Source organism: Macaca nemestrina, chromosome 1 (genome assembly GCF_043159975.1).
Source record: "Macaca nemestrina isolate mMacNem1 chromosome 1, mMacNem.hap1, whole genome shotgun sequence".
Taxonomy (NCBI): Eukaryota; Metazoa; Chordata; class Mammalia; order Primates; family Cercopithecidae; genus Macaca; species Macaca nemestrina.
The window spans coordinates 58,436,614-58,455,185 of NC_092125.1; the positions used below are offsets into that span (position 1 = coordinate 58,436,614).

The following is an 18,572-nucleotide window of genomic DNA, read 5'->3' on the forward strand; positions in this document are numbered from 1 at the left end:
AAAAAAAAGAGCCAAATAACTTACCCAAGTTATGCAGTCAGTTGGTAGTAAAGGCCAAATAAGAGCTCAAATTTAATCTAGTAATTAAGAATCTGACACAGTGTCCTCTTCACTAAGTTGTACTACTGCCTCATTTTATTTCCCTTAAAAAATAATTGTTTGCATATCAATTAAACTGGTCATATTGAAATATAAAAGCAAGCCAGTATTATCAGGAGGTCCTTTCTTAAAGCAACAAAATACAATCACCTTTGTGCTAAAAAAAAAAAAAAAAAAGCAATAAAAATAATTGTGTACCTTATAAATTTATCTACAAGTTTTAGCCTTCATTATATTCATTAATTAAAATGTCATAAATCTTCTTTTCCTATTGCTAAGATATTCTTCAACTTGCATACAAAGCACCAAAATGCACATCAGCCACAACACACACAAATTCATCACTCAATCTCAGTCCATTACTCTTGCCAAGGTCAGTATCGAATATTCTTGAAATTTTCACTTGTAGAATGAATAGATGTTTTGTAAGGATTATCTATTCAGGCAGAAAAAAAGGGGGGAGGGGAAGAACACAAGAAACAATTAGCTATTCAACTGGTACTGAGCAAATTCCAAGTACGGAATCCTTTGTTTGTTTTTATCTTGTTTTTGTTTTTCTTACCTACCTTGGGACTCCAGTCCACGAGAAGAAATACATCTTGTGAGATTTTTGTACAGCTTTTCTACAAACCTCCGTAGAGAAGGAAACGTTGTTGTCAGTTTTGGCTTCCTTTTGCAGTCAGGGACTGGGACCCAGAGTTATCTATTTGCATTTCAACACCCTTTTGTTTTCTGTCCCACAAGAGGCTCAACCAGTTCAAAAGCAGGTAAGGCAGTTAGATCACTGTAATAACCGTAGAAAACTCAAAGGAGAAAACTTTTGCAAACAATGTGGTTATTTTAGCAAAAAAACTGCTACTTATTTAATCATTCAAGCCTACAGAGCTCAAGCTAGACCATCTTGTTAAAAATTTACCTTAGATTGTTCTTAATTCTCTCTGTGCCCTAGAGAGAGAAGAACGATGGCGAAAAGCAGGGTTAGGGAACAGAGAGGAAGAGAGTTCTGTGTCTGGAATCTCTTCTGAATAAACAAATATCCCTAAAATATCAATATATTCATAGGAATTTACAGGTCACATTATTGCATTTGATTCTGAGAGCAACAGCCTCTGTCATTTCGGCTGAAGGAGCATTCCTATATAGCTCTAACAAAATTAAGAGAAAAGAATGTTTTCTAGGTGGAGAGAGTTGGAGAGGATTGGTAAAGGTGCAGCCATCCCAGTGCCTGAAGGACACTTAGATACAAATGCTGCTGGTGTATAATTCCTGTCACACCCACTCAGATGACTACATGGTCAAGATTCCAGAAAGTGATCCCCAGGACAGCTTTCTAAGCATTTAATATTCCAAGAGGCATCAGCAGATAAAAATGTGCAGAGTTGCAAATTGTTAATAGAAAAATCCCCCAGGGTCTATGTTGAAGGTCAGTGTTTGGGAAAAGGCTATATTATAATGGGGCTACGGAGTCACAGATTAGAGATAGAAGGGACCATAAGGTTCATTTCCTCAAGGTCCATGGTTACACGGCTGGTTTGTGACAGGCTATGAGCTGTAGGGTAGCTCTCTGGGCTCCCAATCTCACACTCTTGAGCTTTTGGTTACCAAACCTGCTTAGATGAGATCCACAGTGAGGTTATATTGTATAAAATTCTAAGACTTGGCAAGTCAGCCTATAATGAAGATATATATGCATAGACTTCAAAGGACTGACTTTGTCATCACCTACAATAGCTCTGCCGGCAAGATTACTGATTCAGGCATTCAGCTTTTGGATAAGCATCTTTCCTTCCAACTTGCATGACAACAACTCCAACTGCTCTTAGAAATATTGGGGCCTCCAGTCTACTGATCCCTCTGCTTTCTCCCAATTCATTAGCCTTCAGCTGTTTTCACTTTCCTTCTTATTCAATTTCTAGTCCGTGGTCTGTTATTACAATATCCTTTTTACCAGTCCCTTAAACTCCCTTCTTCTCTGTTTTTTCTACAAACATATCTAGGAAAACAACAGCCCTCGTTGAACCCTGCCATCTCCTTTCTCTTTGCTTGCACACAACTGTCACACTCTGCTGGAGGTGATCAAAAGCATAGATAGGTTCATGGTCACCAACTTCTTATGGGCCCTCAATACTAACAACTGCATTTTTGTTTTATTTTTAAGAAATGGAGTCTTGCTCTGTCGCCTAGGCTGGAGTGCAGTGGCATAAACACAACTCACTGCAGCCTCCAACTCCTGGGCTCAAGAATTCCTCCTGCCTCAGGATCCAAGTAGCTGGGACTATAGGAACAAGCAACCATGCCCTGCTGTAACAACTGTGTTATGTTTCTTTTTACAACTCATTTTCCAACAATTATTTGAAACTTTCTCCATCACCTTCAAACTTCCAATACAGCCATCTCTCTCTCTTTACTCCTTCATCTTCTGCTTAGATGAGGACTCTCTAAATCTTTTTACACCCAAATCCCTGCTTTCACTCCTGCTTCAAGGTGAATGAGACTCCTCCTCCACAAGGAGAATTCCCTTCTCTTTTGCCTTACATTCTCTTCTCTCATCATCACCCACAACCTTTTTGTCACTGTTTTCTCATATCGCATCATTTTAATCAGAAAAGCCTATTGGTTCTGCCTTCAAAATATATCCAAAATCCAATAATTTCTCATCATGATCACTCCTACTCCCTCATCAAAGACATGGTCATCTGTCATCTAGACTATTAATGGTCTCTCAGCTTTCACCATTGTCCCGTTACAGTCTATTCTCAACAGTGATCTTTTGAAATCATAAGTCAGAGCATGTTCCTCCTCTGCTTAAAACCCTCCAATGGCTTTCTGTTTACTCAGAGTAAAAGCCGAACTCCCTACAAAGGCCTTTAATACCCTACCAGCACTGTCCAACACAACTTTTTGTGGCAATGGAAATGATCTACATCTCACTGTCCAATACTGTAGCCACTTGCTACATGTGGCTACTGTGAATTTGAAATGTGACTAGTGCAACTGAGAAAATGAATTTTTAATTTTTAAAATTTTAATGAATTTACATTTAAGTAGCCACTTATGGCTAGAGGCCTTCATGTTGGAATGCTCAGCTCTGCAAGATCTATTCCCCGTTCACCCTGTCCACCTCTTGCCTGAGCCTAGAAAAGCCCACATCACACTATAAAAACTCCTTTGAAGTCAGATGATGTCACTCCTCTGCTCAAAAATCTCTATGGTTTCCCATTTTACTCAAAAGCCAAAGAAAGTCCTTATCTTGATTTACAACGGCTCATATGATCTGGCCACCTCACCCTTCTCTCTGACCTCAGTCTCTAGCTTAATCTCTTCCTTGTTGACTCCACTCCAGACACAACATTGCCCTCCTTAGTGGAACACACTAAGTATGCTATTGCCTCAGGGCCTTTGCTCATGCTGTTTCCACTGCCTGGAACATTCTTTTCCCCAATATTCATATGACAAACTCAGAGCTCCTTCACTTCCTTAGTAAGTACTCTGCTACAAGTGTCTTCTGATGAGAGGCTGATCTGACCTTACTTGATCTGAAAGTCCTATCCAAAACAATTCCCTCCCACTTGATCATTCTCTATCTCCATACTCTGTTTTTGTTGTTGTTGTTGTTGTTGTTGTTTTTAAGTAGAGACGTAGTCTCACCATGTTGCCCAGGCTGGACTTGAACCCCTAGACTCAAGTGATCCTCTCGCTTTGGCCTCCCAAAGCGCTAGGATTATAGGGATGAGCCAACATGCCTGCTCTCTGCTATTTCTTTATAGCACAGATCTCCATCTATGTTTCTTTACTTATTACTTGTCTCCATCCGCAGGGACAGCGTCTCTGTTTTATTCACAGCAGTATCCCTAATACCTGAAACAGTACCTGGCACAGAGTAGGGTCACAAACACACACACACACACACACACACACACACACGGCTGAATTTGATGAGTGAATATGCATGGCCCTATGGTGCCAAAGACTACTTGCAAGTCTCAACACTGGTCTACAACCCAGCACCCTCCTGCTGCTATTCCCTGGGGAGAGGTTGGGAATGGGTTCCTCTCTAAATATAGTATCCTCACTTGCAAGAGGGTAGCTGAGTGCTTAAACTGTATCAGCTCTAATCTTCACCATAACCCATTTTACCAGTATGGAAACAGACGGGTTAAGTAAACTACTTGAACTCAGCTAGAGTGACGCTGAGCCTGTTTCTTATGACGGGGTTTCCACGGTCAATAGAAAATTCTTCTATGGGCAGCTACAAAGATATGCATTAAAGTGACCACGTAGCTTCATTATAAATCTCTTTACTGACTCTATGCCTTCATAGGGGAAAATAAGAATAACTACTTTTGTAACAGACTAAATGAAAATTAATTTCAGAGAGTTAACAGAAAATGGCCAGGTGCAGTGCCTCATGCCAGTAATCCCAGCACTTTGGGAAGCTGAGGCAGGCGGATCACTCAGGTCAGGAGTTTGAGTCCAGCCAGGCCAATATGGTGAAACCCTGTCTCTACTAAAAACACAAAAATTGGCCAGGCGTGGTGGCATACGCCTGTACTCCCAGCTACTCAGGAGGCTGAGGCAGGAGAATCGCTTGAACCGGGAGTCGGAGGTTGCATGAGCCAAGATCGCGCCACTGCACTCCAGCCTGGGCAACAGAATGAGACTGCCCCCAAAAAATAAAAAGAAAAAATAGAAAAAGAAAATGAATGCTATTCCCACTTTCATTTTTACTCCTCCCCTAACTGGCCTAAGTTTTTCTTACCAAATTGCCATGAGATTTTCAAAATGCTATGCTAAATAAAATACTGTTGGTCTTCATGTTTGAAAATGATGTTGCTGAGAGTGCTATTTTTTAAGCTAGAATTTTTACAGTCAGCAAATAAAGTAATGGTCGGTAAATTCAAGACCAGTTCCACAGAATGGATTGAATTCCTCTTAACCTGCTGGGCAAGAGTGAATGCTATTTTTTTTTTCTATGTTTAACACATTCATGAGGAGCAGGGATGGAGTAAGTACATTCAAGCCACAGAGAGTCAAAATAATTTTTGCCATTGGTTTTAATTATATATGCCATGGTATCTTCTGGTAGAAATTACAAACTATAAACATTGGTTTGTGTTTCACATCCCATTCTTTTCCATTGTTGCCTGACAGAAGCCCCAATGAATAGAGAAGTTACATCCTTGGCTACAAAAATGGGGATGCAATTAGAATCATCCAATAGACAAAGAACCTAAAAAATTTTAGGGATTTTGGCACTCCTGTTTCCAATATCTTTGCTTCTCAGAGGGAAAAAACTCAGGTGAAGCAATTTGCTGCAAAGTACAGACACTGTGACACATTCAGCAAGGACCAAGGTGTCCTAATTTCCCTGCAATCAGTGTGTTTTCTTTTCTTTTTTTCTGTTTTTTTTTTTTTTTTTTTTTTTTTTTTTGAGATGGAGCCTTGCTCTGTCGCCCAGGCTGTAGTACAATGGCACGTCTCGGCTCACTGCAATCTCTGCCTCCTGGGTTCAAGCGATTCTGCTGCCTCAGCCTCCTGAGTAGCTGGGATTACAGGCGGATGCCACGACACCTGGCTAACTTTTGTATTTTTAGTAGAGACGGGGTTTCACCATGTTAGCCAGGCTGGTCTCGAACTCCCGACCTCAGGGAATCCGCCTGCCTCAGCCTCCCAAAGTGCTGGGATTGTAGGCATGAGCCACTGTGCCTGGCCCAGTGTGTTTCATTCAAAAACCAATGATTACCTTCCAATTGGTCTGGAAGAGGGAGATAATCTCCACAGAAAACCTGCATATGAGTCTTCTGACACTGTTCACAGTTAAGAATTGCAAATTACTTTACAAAATTACTTCTCTCAAAATACTCAGACACCTGGCCACAGACTGCCAACCTAATACTAAAATAGGCACCTTGATCAGCTCACGCTGTGACTTTAACCATTCAGCTGCATTTGACCACAGTGACAGATATCTTTGCCAAAAGAAATATGAAAAACTCTGGGAGCTGATTGCAAAACTGGGATTGGTCCAAACTTTTCCAAAGTGATGGCTCTGTTGTCTGGAATGTCTCACAGCCAGGACATTTTTCTCAACATGTCAGCTCTACATAACGAAAGCAATAAGAAGAAAATCAGATGTGCACAGAGCTTTTCTCTCTCTGCCTAATATGGGAATAATAATTAACTGTCCAAAAATGTAAGCACTGGCTCATGGCTGATGATTCACCTTTAAAGTTGTGCAAAGAAAAAGGCCAAACCTTTTGCAAAGCATGTATCAGTCATGAAAATGTCTATTCCCTTTGACACGGTAATCTTATTGCTGGAAACTGATCCTAAGAAATGATCCAAAAGAAAAGATGTTCACTACAAAATATGAATGCCCAATAATCAGAAAAATGTTAATTATGGTACATCTTTCTAATGAAATTCTATATTATCATTAAAAATGAATTATGAAGACTGTCAAAATATACAGAAAATACTGAGGATGATATTAAATTGAAAAGCAGAATACAAATGATATATGTGCATTATGAATGTAACCATGTTCAAATATATTTGCACAGAGGAAAAACGGAATGGCAGTATTATGGGTGTTTTTTTATCTTAACATTTTGTAATGTTGACCTACTGTTTTATATGTAGAGAGAACACTCTGTTGCCCAGGCTGGAGTGCAGTGGTGCAATTATAGCTCATTGCATCGAACACCTGGGCTCAAGCAATTCTCTCACCTCAGCCTCCTCAGTAGCTAGGACTACAGGTGCCAGCCACTGTGCCAGGCTTGTTTTAATCTGTTTTTAAGTTATGTACAATATTTCATATTCCTTTTATTATACAATAAACCAGCACATAAATAATTTTTAAATTATCTAAAATAGCTAGCTCATTTCAAATATTTGTCCTTTAAAAATTAGGAGCAGGACACTTGCCCAACATTTGACAACCAGCAGGATATCCATGCCAGTTTTGCTTCAACCCCTTTGACCATTCCAAAGTTAACCTAGATTCACCTAAGCCCAGAATATAGTCAGATCAGAAAGGCACATGGCTCTGCCTCTGAAAAACTCTTGGCTCAGGCCCTCCCCTAAAGAAACCAGCCACCTGGCCATGGGGATCTGGGTCTCGAGCCTCTACTACTATTTCCAGGGAAGACCTGGTTTGTGAAAACCTCTGGGTCTACTTCCTGCGGTCACCCCTGAGCTCTGGAAGGCAAGTAAGCGATTTCAATATGGACTTTGGATCCTGGACCTAAAGGTAGAAAAATATACAGCTATGAGGTCTTTGTTTTGATGTTTTGTTTCTCAAAAATGGATTTTTTCACACCCAGCACATGTGGGGAGCAGCTGTTTTCTAGACAACCCTACAGCACTCCACAGAAAGATGAAGAGGTGGGGGCTGCCCCTCTTGCTTCTGGTCTGCTACCAAGAAGAGTTAATCATCTCCCCAAATAGTGCAGGGAATTAGTTTTAACCTTGAATATACAGGCTTTGCACTCAGATATTGGTCATTAATGTTTATGCATGAAAGGAGACAGTTTTTGTTTGGTATACAGAGCATTAAAAAGGAAAAAGGAACTAGTAACTTCTACAGGTTTCATTGTCTTGAGATCAAAATGTTCATAGCAACTCAGAAATCTGTCTAGAGAAATGTAGCTATTGCTAAGCTAATGCTTAGTAAACTCAAATAGACCCCATTTTTATTATTGATATATATATTAATTATATCATTTCAAATGCATGCTTTTATCAATAATTCTTCAAAGGGAAATTTTTAATTTTACAGAATCTTTTTTTTAATCTATTGAGCTTTTTCTAAACCATCATATCTACATTGCTCAAAAATTGTTGAGACCCTGGGTCAAGGAGACATTCACATTGGCTTTCAACAGAAAATGTGCTTCTCTACACTAAAATGGCCACTTAAGCAAGACTGTGGAAATGATTTATCTCACAATGTTTAAAGCTGGATCCTCACTCCAGCTATGTCATGGCTGCACAATCAGTCAGAGACAAGTAGTTATACGCTCCTAAATAAAGAAGTGCACTCTAATGGCCAACAGAGTTGAGCATCTAACATACTAAAATTACCTTAATAAAAGTTAAATTACCCACATCCAAAAGAATACAAAAATCACTCGCAATAATAATGTTTAAGTGTTAAGAACAGCAGAACATAAAATAGATCTATTTACATCGCATAAATGTTATCTTCCCAAATTGGTGTTAGGTTAAGCCGTGATATTAGCAGCATACAAGTCAGAAAGTAAGAAAGTAGTATATAAGTCAGAAAGTAGCAGTATATAAGTCAGAAAGAAAAAGAAAAGGAATCAAGCGGTATAACCAGAGGCTATCACATGAGAGCATAGATTGCTGTTTATTGTTCACTGTAGTATCCCCAGGACCTAGTAAGTTCTGAATAAATATTTGTTGAATGAATGAATGTATGAATAAAGGAACAGAGCTCATCAAAACAAAAACGCAATTTGCGTTGTAGAATTTTAGGGCCATGCATACTTGCCTTAACAAGTCAGAAAAGAGACTTCCCAAAAGTAACATGTTTGCTACTGACTATAATTAAAAATTGGGCGTTAAAATTTATGTATGGATCCTACATTTAAAATATGGCCAAGTTTTATTTTGTTTTTTGTTTGTTTTTTGTTTTTTGTTTTGTTTTGTTTTGTTTTGTTTTTTTTGAGACGGAGTCTCACGCTGTCGCCCAGGCTGGAGGGCAGTGGCGCGATCTCGGCTCACTGCAAGCTCCGCCTCCCGGGTTCACGCCATTCTCTTGCCTCAGCCTCCCGAGTAGCTGGGACTACAGGCGCCCACAACCGCGCCCGGCTAATTTTTTGTATTTTTAGTAGAGACGGGGTTTCACCGTGGTCTCGATCTCCTGACCTTGTGATCCGCCCGCCTCGGCCTCCCAAAGTGCTGGGATTACAGGCGTGAGCCACCGCGCCCGGCCTTGTTTTTTTTTTTTGAGATGGAGTCTCGCTCTGTCGCCCAGGCTGGAGTGCAGTGGCACGATCTCCGCTCACTGCAAGCTCTGCCTCCCGGGTTCACGCCATTCTCCTGCCTCAGCCTCCCATGTAGCTGGGACTACAGGCACCCACCACCACGCCCGGCTAATTTTTTGTATTTTTAGTATAGACGGGGTTTCACCGTGTTAGCCACGATGGTCTCGATCTCCTGACTTCGTGATCCATCCGCCTCGGCCTCCCAAAGTGCTGGGATTACAGGCGTGAGCCATCGTGCCCGGCCTTTTTTTTTTTTTTTTTTTGAGACAGAGTCTCACTCTGTTGCCCAGGCTGGAGTGTAGTGGCTCGCTCAACTCACTGTGACCTTTGCCTCCTGGGTTCAAGCGATTCTCCTGCCTCAGGCTCCCAAATAGCTGAGAATACAGGCATGCACCACCACGTCCAGCTAATTTTTGTATATTTTTAGTAGAGACAGGGTTTCACCATGTTGGTCAGGCTGGCCTCAAACTCCTGACCTCGTGATCCGCCCGCCCTGGCCTCCCAAAGTGTTGGGATTACAGGTGTGAGCCACCGTGCCCGGCTGGCCAAGATATTAATAGAAGCAATTGGGACCATCCTAAAAGACCCTTCCGAGACTGTCTCTGTAGAGTCAATCATGTTACAGGTTCAGACGTTTCTTGGTCAAATTGACTAACAGATTTTGAGCACCCTCATTCCACCTGAATCTTCCCTAATTCACCATTTCAATTATGTGTACTAATTGGGCTCAGAGGCTGCTTCTAGGAGTGTTAGAAACGAGAGACAGTCCAAGATGTGTTTTAACTCTTCCTAGAGCAGCAATCTAAAGTGCACCCACCCCCATTATTCTCCAGCTCATTATCCTGTGTCCTTACTTTGCAGTGCTTAGCACAATCTAGTTATCTTGTTTGTTTGCTATTTTCTGTCTGCCTACTCCCATTAGAATGTTATTTCCAGGAGAGCAAGAACTTTGACTATCTTAGTTTATCATTGTATCCCAGCACCTGACACAGTGCCTGGTACCCCATACTCACATTTTTAGGAATGAATGAACAAGTAAATGAGTGACCAGAATCTAAGGATGATGTAAATAGTTTATTGCTGGCTAGAGAAAAGTATAAGAAAAATGTTCTCAGACTTCTACTCTAGGCTGCTTTATGACAACATATAATTCTGTTTTTAAATAAGATTTGGTAAAAGGCTTTCTAAGCAATTGATATATTATCCTCGGATGAATGATCCAAGTCCTCCCGTTCCAGACAGACTCTCTCTCTTTTTTTTTTTTTTTTTTTTTTTTTTTTTTTTTGAGACAGAGTCTCGCTCTGTCGCCCAGGCTAGAGTGCAGTGGCACAATCTCGGCTCACTGCAACCTCCACCTCCTAGGGTTCAAGCGATTCTCCTGCCTCAGCCTCCCAAGTAGCTGGGATTACAGGCATGCGCCACCCCACCCAGCTAATTTTTGTATTTTTAGTAGAGACGGGGTTTCTCCATGTTGGCCAGGCTGGTCTCTAACTCCTGACCTCAGGTGATCCGCCCACCTTGGCCTCCCAAAGTACTGGGATTACAGGTGTGAGCCACTGCACCTGACCCCAGATAGATTCTAAAACAGACTCTGACAGTTCAAAGTTCAAACTGCTCTCAAAATATAAGGCTATATTTCTAAAACTAACTAAAAAAACATTAAAAACCTCAAGATTCCAACTACAGCACCATCTCTTAGTCCACTCACTTTAACAATTAACTCTTAAGTTTCCTGACAGACTTCTTAATTTTCACAGTATAAAAATATTCAATTCACTAATTCAACAGTGAATATGTAGAAATTTAAAGACATTTTAATTTCTTCATTTTGCTTTAACGTGGCAACTTTAATATACTCTGTATTTTTTTTTTTCTTATATCTAGATTCTCAGGAAAATATTTTACTTAACAGGGCCTTCTTTCATCAGCAATAAGTATGAAATTAGATCTAGACCCCTCTAACTTTACTCCTGGTTCAATTCTAGTTTAACTAATTGCAGTACATTTGCTTTGCATTCCCTGAAATACTACATGGTTTTACAACAGTCAGGTTCTCTGGGTGCATCACATCTATGGCAAGAATCTACTTTGACTAATCTTGGGGATAAAAGATTGTGTTGGTATTTATCTACACAATTTGTTGAATATAGGATCCCCAAAACCTAAATGAATACATACTTGATCAATCTCTTTTCAATATATTCAGACATAGTACACACTGGTATTTCATAATATCTCCATGGTAATTCAAAGCCTGGCTAATTTAGGCTAACAAAGTTTCAGTATTCAATTTGAGCTGTTTCCTTACTTTGGCCACCTTCTCCATACACTAGATTCAATATAACAGATAAGATTTTTGCCCACACCAATAATCATTCCAAAACAGGTATAGCAAGGATGTATTAACTCAGTTGGTTTCATTTTTGCACAAATATTACAGTAACATTACTAGAGATTAATATTTAAGAAAAAAGAAAATCATAATGCCATTGTACTAAATCAAACATTTCTATGCATACATGAACACATTTTTATCTATCTATCTATCTATCTATCTATCTATCTAATCTCTCTATTTATTTATTGACTGAGGATCTTGCTCTGTTGCCCAGACTGGAGAGCACTGATACAGTCACAGCTACACTGCAGCCTCAATCTGCTGGGCTCAGCCTCCTGAGTAGCTGGGACCACAGGTATGTGTACCACCACATCTGGTTTTTGTGGGGTTTTTTTGGTAGAGACAGGGTCTCCTTACGTTGCCCAGGCTGGTCTCAAACTCCTGGGCTTAAGTGATCCTCCCACCTTGGTCTCCCAAAGTGCCACAGCACCTGGCCCTGAACATTAGTTTAGTTTAGTTGTTTGAGATGGAGTCTCACTTTGTCGCCCAGGCTGGAATGCAGTGGCTTGATCTCAACTCACTGCAACCTCCACTTCCAGAGTTTAAACGATTCTCCTGCCTCAGCCTCCCAAGTAGCTGGGATTACAGGCATGTACCACCATGCCTGGCTCCTTTTTGTAATTTTAATAGAGACGGGGTTTCACCATGTTGGCCAGACTGGTCTGGAACTCCTGACCTCAAGTGATCCACCCACCTCGGCCTCCCAAAGTGCTGGGATTATAGGTGAGAGCCACTGCACCTGGCCTGAACATAATTTTATTTATTTATTTATTTTCTTTTTTTTTTTGAGACAGAGTCTCGCTCTGTCTCAAAGAGCGAGCCACCGCGCCCGGCCCTGAACATAATTTTAAATTGCATTCATAGTATACATGACATTTAGAGTTTTGTCCTTTTTGTTATATATTTCCATGTTGCTAGATACTTCATATTTATAATATCCAGTGGCTACATATGAAATCTGATAAAATCCCATGATTTCTTTCATACTCCTTTTGTGGGACCATAAGCATTTCTCTTTTGTTTTGGGGGAGATGATCATAAACAACACTTTGGTATATCTCACTAGGTTCTAAAACAAACTCTTAAACTGGTATTACCAAGTCAAAGAATGAGCATTTTCACATCTTGATTAAATTTTAACCCAGATTTAAACGTGTGTTTTCAGAGGTATGAGTAATATGAGTATTCCGGGAAATATAAAAATAAGTATTAAAATGCTGTGGGTTTTGTTTATATTAAAAAAAAAAAAAAAAAAAAGCACTAAAGAAACAAGAGAGAAGCCACATCCAATTACTGGTAGGTCCAGCCCTGGACATTGTGGGAAGTTGTAGCTTCCTGTGACAGTGAAAGTTCAGATGTCTCACCAAAGCATCTTAGTTTTTCTTTGCACTATTTCAGAATAATTATTCATAAATTATCTAAATACATGTTCTTTTCAGAAATCAGATTTAAGGATGCTAGGTACACATTCTGATAGCCAGGACCTTAACCATTTTGTTCACCACTGTTACACAAGGACCTCAAACAGAGCCAAGCAGGTATTAGGTACCATTTGTTAAAGAATCTGTTTAATGAGTGCTATAAAGACTGAAGGAAGTTTGAACTCACTACGCATTGGTAACCTGGGCAGAATTGCTTCTTTTTTTTTTTTTTTTTGAGACGGAGTCTTGCTCTGTCACCCGGGCTGGAGTGCAGTGGCCGAATCTCAGCTCACTGCAAGCTCCGCCTCCCAGGTTTACGCCATTCTCCTGCCTCAGCCTCCTGAGTAGCTGGGACTACAGGCGCCCGCCACCTCGCCCGGCTAGTTTTTTGTATTTTTTAGTAGGGACGGGGTTTCACCGTGTTAGCCAGGATGGTCTCGATCTCCTGACCTCGTGATCCGCCCGTCTCGGCCTCCCAAAGTGCTGGGATTACAGGCTTGAGCCACAGCGCTCAGCCAGAATTGCTTCTTTACTACTCATGGTATCTTAAACTTACTGATCTACATGCTATTTGACAAATCTCTTGGTCAGAATCCATTTCACAGATGGAAAATAACTGCAGAGCATTAAGTACTGGGCCCCATTAGGGAAGGTGGGATTCAAATCCTAACACTTCTCTTAGGTCCCTCCATTCTTGCCACACTGACTTCATAATGTCTGTCCCTCACAGACTAGCATCCTGTAGACATCCACAGTCTTTGCTGATGTTTTTCTGTTTGTATCTGGAGTGCAGTGGCGCCATCTCAGCTCACTGCAGCCTCCTTGTCCCCGGTTCAAGCTATTCTCACGCCTCAGCCTCCCAAGCAGCTGGGATTACAGGTGCGCACCACCACACCTGGATAATTTTTGTATTTTTAGTTGAAATGGGGTTTCACCATGTTGGCCAGGCTGGTCTGAACTCCTGACCTCAGGTGATCCACCCGCCTCGGCGTCCCAAAGTGCTGGGATTACAGGCATGAGCCACCATGCCCAGCCCTTGCTGATGTTTTGTATTTTTCTATTTCTTTACTTTTTACATATATATGTGTCACTGTAGACAAATTATTATAGAAAATATAGCTAAAACTTAAAAGTAAACACCACAATCCTATTCCCCAGATATAATAATACATTGTTAACCCTTCCAGACTTTTTCCTGTGCTTTTTCCTATGCTTTCTTTTTTTTTTTTCCTTTTTTTGAGACAGAGTTTCGCTTTTGTTGCCCAGGCTGGAGTGCAATGTCTCGGTCTTAGCTCACTGCAACCTCTGCCTCCTGGGTTCAAGTGATTCTCTTGCCTCAGTCTCCTGAATAGCTGGGATTACAGGTGCCCACACCACCCTAATGTTTGTATTTTTAATAGATACGGGATTTCACCATGTTGGCCAGGCTGGTCTCGAACTCCTGACCTTAGGTGACCTGCCCTCCTCGGCCTCCCAAAGTGTGGGGATTACAGGCGCAAGCCACCACACCTGGCCTCCTACGCATACATTTTTATAAAAAGAGAAAAGAGGCCTGGCACAGCGGCTCCTGCCTATAATTCCAACACTTTGGGATGCCAAGGCAGTTAGATCACTTGAGTTCAGAAGTTTGAGATCAGCCTGGGTAACATAGTAAGCTCTCATCTCTACCAAAAATGAAAATATAAAAAATTAGCTGGGCACGGTGGAGCATGCCTATAGTCTCAGCTACTCAGGAGGCTGAAGTGGGAGGATTGCTTGAGTCTGGGAATTTAAGGCTGCAGAGAGCTATAATCTTGCCACTGCACTCCAGCCTACAGAGTGAGACCCTGTCTTAAAAAGAAAAAAAAAAAAAAAGTATATGCACAGGAAAAGCAGACAGGAAATACAATAAAACATTAATTCAATGGTTGACCGAGTGCTGGATATTTCTTTTTTTGTATCTCCCAACTTCTTAACAATAAAAAACATGGTATACAAAAGAAACATAAAAATGTAGCAGTCCCTGAACTTTGTTTTGCTAAGTACAGTAAAAATGCTACTAAAGCTTAAGTATTGGAATTTGATCTTCAGCATCTTAGCTTATACTGTTAGTGAAAACTGTTAATCAAGAGGACTATAACTTTTTTTTTTTTTTAGATGAAGTCTCGCTCTGTCGCCCAGGCTGGAGTGCAGTGGCATAGTCTCGGCTCATTGCAACCTCCACCTCCCAGGTTCAAGCAATTCTCCAGCCTCAGCCTCCTGAGTAGCTAGGATTACAGGCATGCGCCACCACACCCGGCTAATTTTTGTATTTTTGGTAGAGACAGGATTTCACCATGTTGGCCTGGCTGGTCTAGAACTCCCGACCTCATGATCTGCCCACCTCCGCCTCCCAAGGTGCTGAAATTACAGGTGTGAGCCACCACACCCAGCCCAAAAGGACTGTAACTTAAAATATTTTTGCTTCTAAATGTTGTCCCATGGTTTCTGGATAGTTCAAGAAAATGTTAAAAATTTGCCTTTCTTTAGGATAATTTACATTAGCTTTTAACAGCACAGTAACTTTGAGATTGAAGGCCCACCTCAGCATGCGTGACAATAAAATATGTTTCCCTCAAATAAAAACAAGAGTGACAGAAGATAGATTAAAACAAAAGAATTAGTCATTTATTTCATTATTTCATCACCTGCACAACTATCTGACATTTGTAAACAGTAAGAAAAAGGAGATGGGACAGAGAGGCCTTTTGAATTATTTGTTTATTCATTCAAAAATAGCAAGAACTGGCTGGGCTTGGTGGCTCACGCCTGTAATCCCAGCACTTTGGGAGGCTGAGGCAGGTGGATCACAAGGTCAAGACATTGAGACCATCCTGGCCAACATGGTGAAACCCCGTTTCTACTAAAAATATAAAACTTAGCTGGGTGTAGTGGCACATGCCTGTAGCCCCAGTTACTTGGAAGGCTGAGGCAGGAGAATCGCTTGAACCCAGGAGGCAGAGGTCCCAGTGAGCCAAGATTGCACCATTGCACTCCAACCTGGCGACAGAGCAAGACTCCGTCTCAAAAAAAAAAAAAGAAAGAAAGAAACCAACTAGAGTCACAAATTTTTTTCCCCTTTCTATCTCTTTCCCCTCTAGAAGGGACAAAATCAGGACAGACATGTATACGCCCCTTCTCATTAAGAGCAAGTGATCCTCTCCACCTTATAGAACAGTGTTTTTCAAGTTATAAATTGATTTTTAGTGAGTCCCATCCAGCACTTTAAAAAAATATGAAACAGAATAAAATGTATCAAAGAGCAATACTTTTTAAAACAACATTTTGTGTGAAACTTTACATCAATTCATGATTTACATTATAGGTGATATAAATTTATTTATCATGGAGTCACAGAAAAAAAATTTAAAGCTTCTATTCTAATGTAATGAAAATGAAATAACAAACTATTCTCCCCCACCTCCAATCAAAACTTAAATCCCCAAGTCAAGTATTCCTGGGAAGTATGGAAAAATAATTTGCAATTTAAGAAGTCTATAGTTATGCCCTAACTCAATCTAAAACCTTCGAAAGTTTTGAGTTATTCAAAATCATATGAAAAATGTTGGCAGTACAGCCACATTGATTACTGATTGATTTCTTAACACTTAGTTTACTTGTTATAACATAATTATACAGCCTGTTACGACAGCAAACTCCTAAATTCTCTGTACTTCCACTCTCCTAGCCACACTCCTCTTTGACATTTAAAGCCTTCCCTTGTATCCTGGGGAACTCATTTTCCATAATTAAACTCCTGCAACCTCAAACTCCTGGTATTAACTTGAAACTCTCTCTCCCCACAGTTCTCTCAAGAGAAGGCTGTTTTCTCATGCATTTAACAAATGTTAAGTACCTTCCAGATACCAGGCAATGTGCAAAGCACCACGTGTACACTAATGAACAAGAGTGACAAATGCAATGTTCTGAGGTGGTACTGGACTGGTCTTCCTGCAGGAACAGAGAGGAAGCCCATGTGAGTAGGAGAGTAGCATGCAGTCTGAGGAAAGTTAACAGGAGAGTGGCTCTGCAGGCCTCATAGGAAGTTTGCATTTTACTCTAAGAGTAGTAGGAAGACACTGAAGCAGGCTGAAGTTTAGAACAGCAGAGTGATATTGCATGAATGATTCTAGAGGGAAATGGGTTGTATGGGGACAAAAATGAAAATAGGGAGAAGAGCTGGGAAGTTAAAACAGTCTTAGAACAAGCGATAATGGTGGCTTGGACCTGAGTAGTGACAGTGGAAATTAAGAAAACTGATTGGAAATATTTTCTAGATGCCAACCAATAGAATTTGCCAATAGACTGAAATGTGGAGAATTAAGAAAGTCTGGAGTTTGGGGCTAGGTGGGGTCAGTGTCTTTCCCAACCCACATACTTCCTTTCTTTTATCCTCTTGTAAAACTAGTTTGTTTTGCTTTTTTTTGTTTGTTTTTTGTTTTTTTGAGATGGAGTCTCACTCTGCTGCCCAGGCTGGAGTGCAGTGGTACAATCTTGGCTCACTGCAAGCTCCATCTCCTGGGTTCACGCCATTCTCCTGCCTCAGCCTCCTGAGTAGCTGGGACTACAGGCGCCTGCCACTACACCCGCCTAATTTTTTGTATTTTTAGTAGAGCCAGAGTTTCACCATGTTAGCCAGGATGGTGTCGATCTCCTGACCTCGTGATCCGCCCGCCTCAGCCTCCCAAAGTGCTGGGATTATAGGCATGAGCCACCGCACCCGGCCTTGTAAAACTAGTTTTTTTAAGTCTCATGGCATTTGGCTATAACCCTCTCCACCACTTCTCTTGGCTGACCTGGCCATTTCCTAAGAACACTAGAAATGGGCTCCTCTCCTCCCCACATCCTGCCATCTGAGTATCCTCAAGATTTAAGTGGACCAGCCATCCATCATCACTCTGTCCCTCATTATCTTGACCACCCTATCTCCAACTTTATCCTGCCCTGTACCACTTCAGTCATATCTCTCACAGGTGCATCCTAGACCTTGTCAGGCTCCAACCTGCTCTATCACTGAAATGAAATCTGACATTCCACTTTGAATGCAACTTTTCTCCTTGTAGCTTCCTCATCTATTCCCACCAGAGTTGTTTTCTAAGTCTCTCAGGACTTTCCTTTTCCCCTGTCCTCTCCCCTCTATCTAGTTTAGATTCCACCCCTGTATTCAACACTCCATTTCCCACTGTTGTCCTGTCCCACTCCCTGGCAAATCCATTCCAATTGGCACCACTGACTATACAGTCATGGCCACTCTCAATTTGGCACTTCTCTATGTTCATTGCCTAACTCCTTCTCATCTTTTAAGTCTCAGTGATTCCTAAACTAGAATAAATTTCCAACTATACACATTCTGCTTCTGGCCCTTCTTTGTCATGGACTTTAATGAAGCTCCTTGAGGAAAGGGCCATATCTGATTCTTGACGCTATTCAGTAGCTAGTAATGCCTGGCACTCAATAAATACTGTTAAGGGTGTGATGTCATATTTTAAAAGCTGAAACATTAAAAGTGGAGTTATTTTTTAGTAGAAAAGTGAAATCATAACATTTCGTCTTTCACTAAACTTACCTATTTGTTCCTTTGTATATAAAGGAAACACTGACCCACTAGGAAGTAATATAAAATCT

General features: G+C 40.9%; 1 long non-coding RNA gene across 3 annotated transcripts in view; it reads right to left on the bottom strand.

Annotated features, from left to right (window-relative positions):
• Positions 1-8,845, bottom strand: part of LOC105484687 (uncharacterized) — a 135,213-nt gene extending 126,368 nt beyond the window's left edge. For 2 of the 3 annotated variants that reach the window (XR_011612491.1, XR_011612485.1), the window contains exon 1: positions 25-8,845. This is a non-coding gene — a long non-coding RNA (uncharacterized lncRNA). The remainder of the gene's footprint in view (positions 1-24) is intronic. The other variant, XR_011612493.1, reaches the window with a different exon arrangement.
• Positions 8,846-18,572: the final 9,727 nt, after the last annotated feature.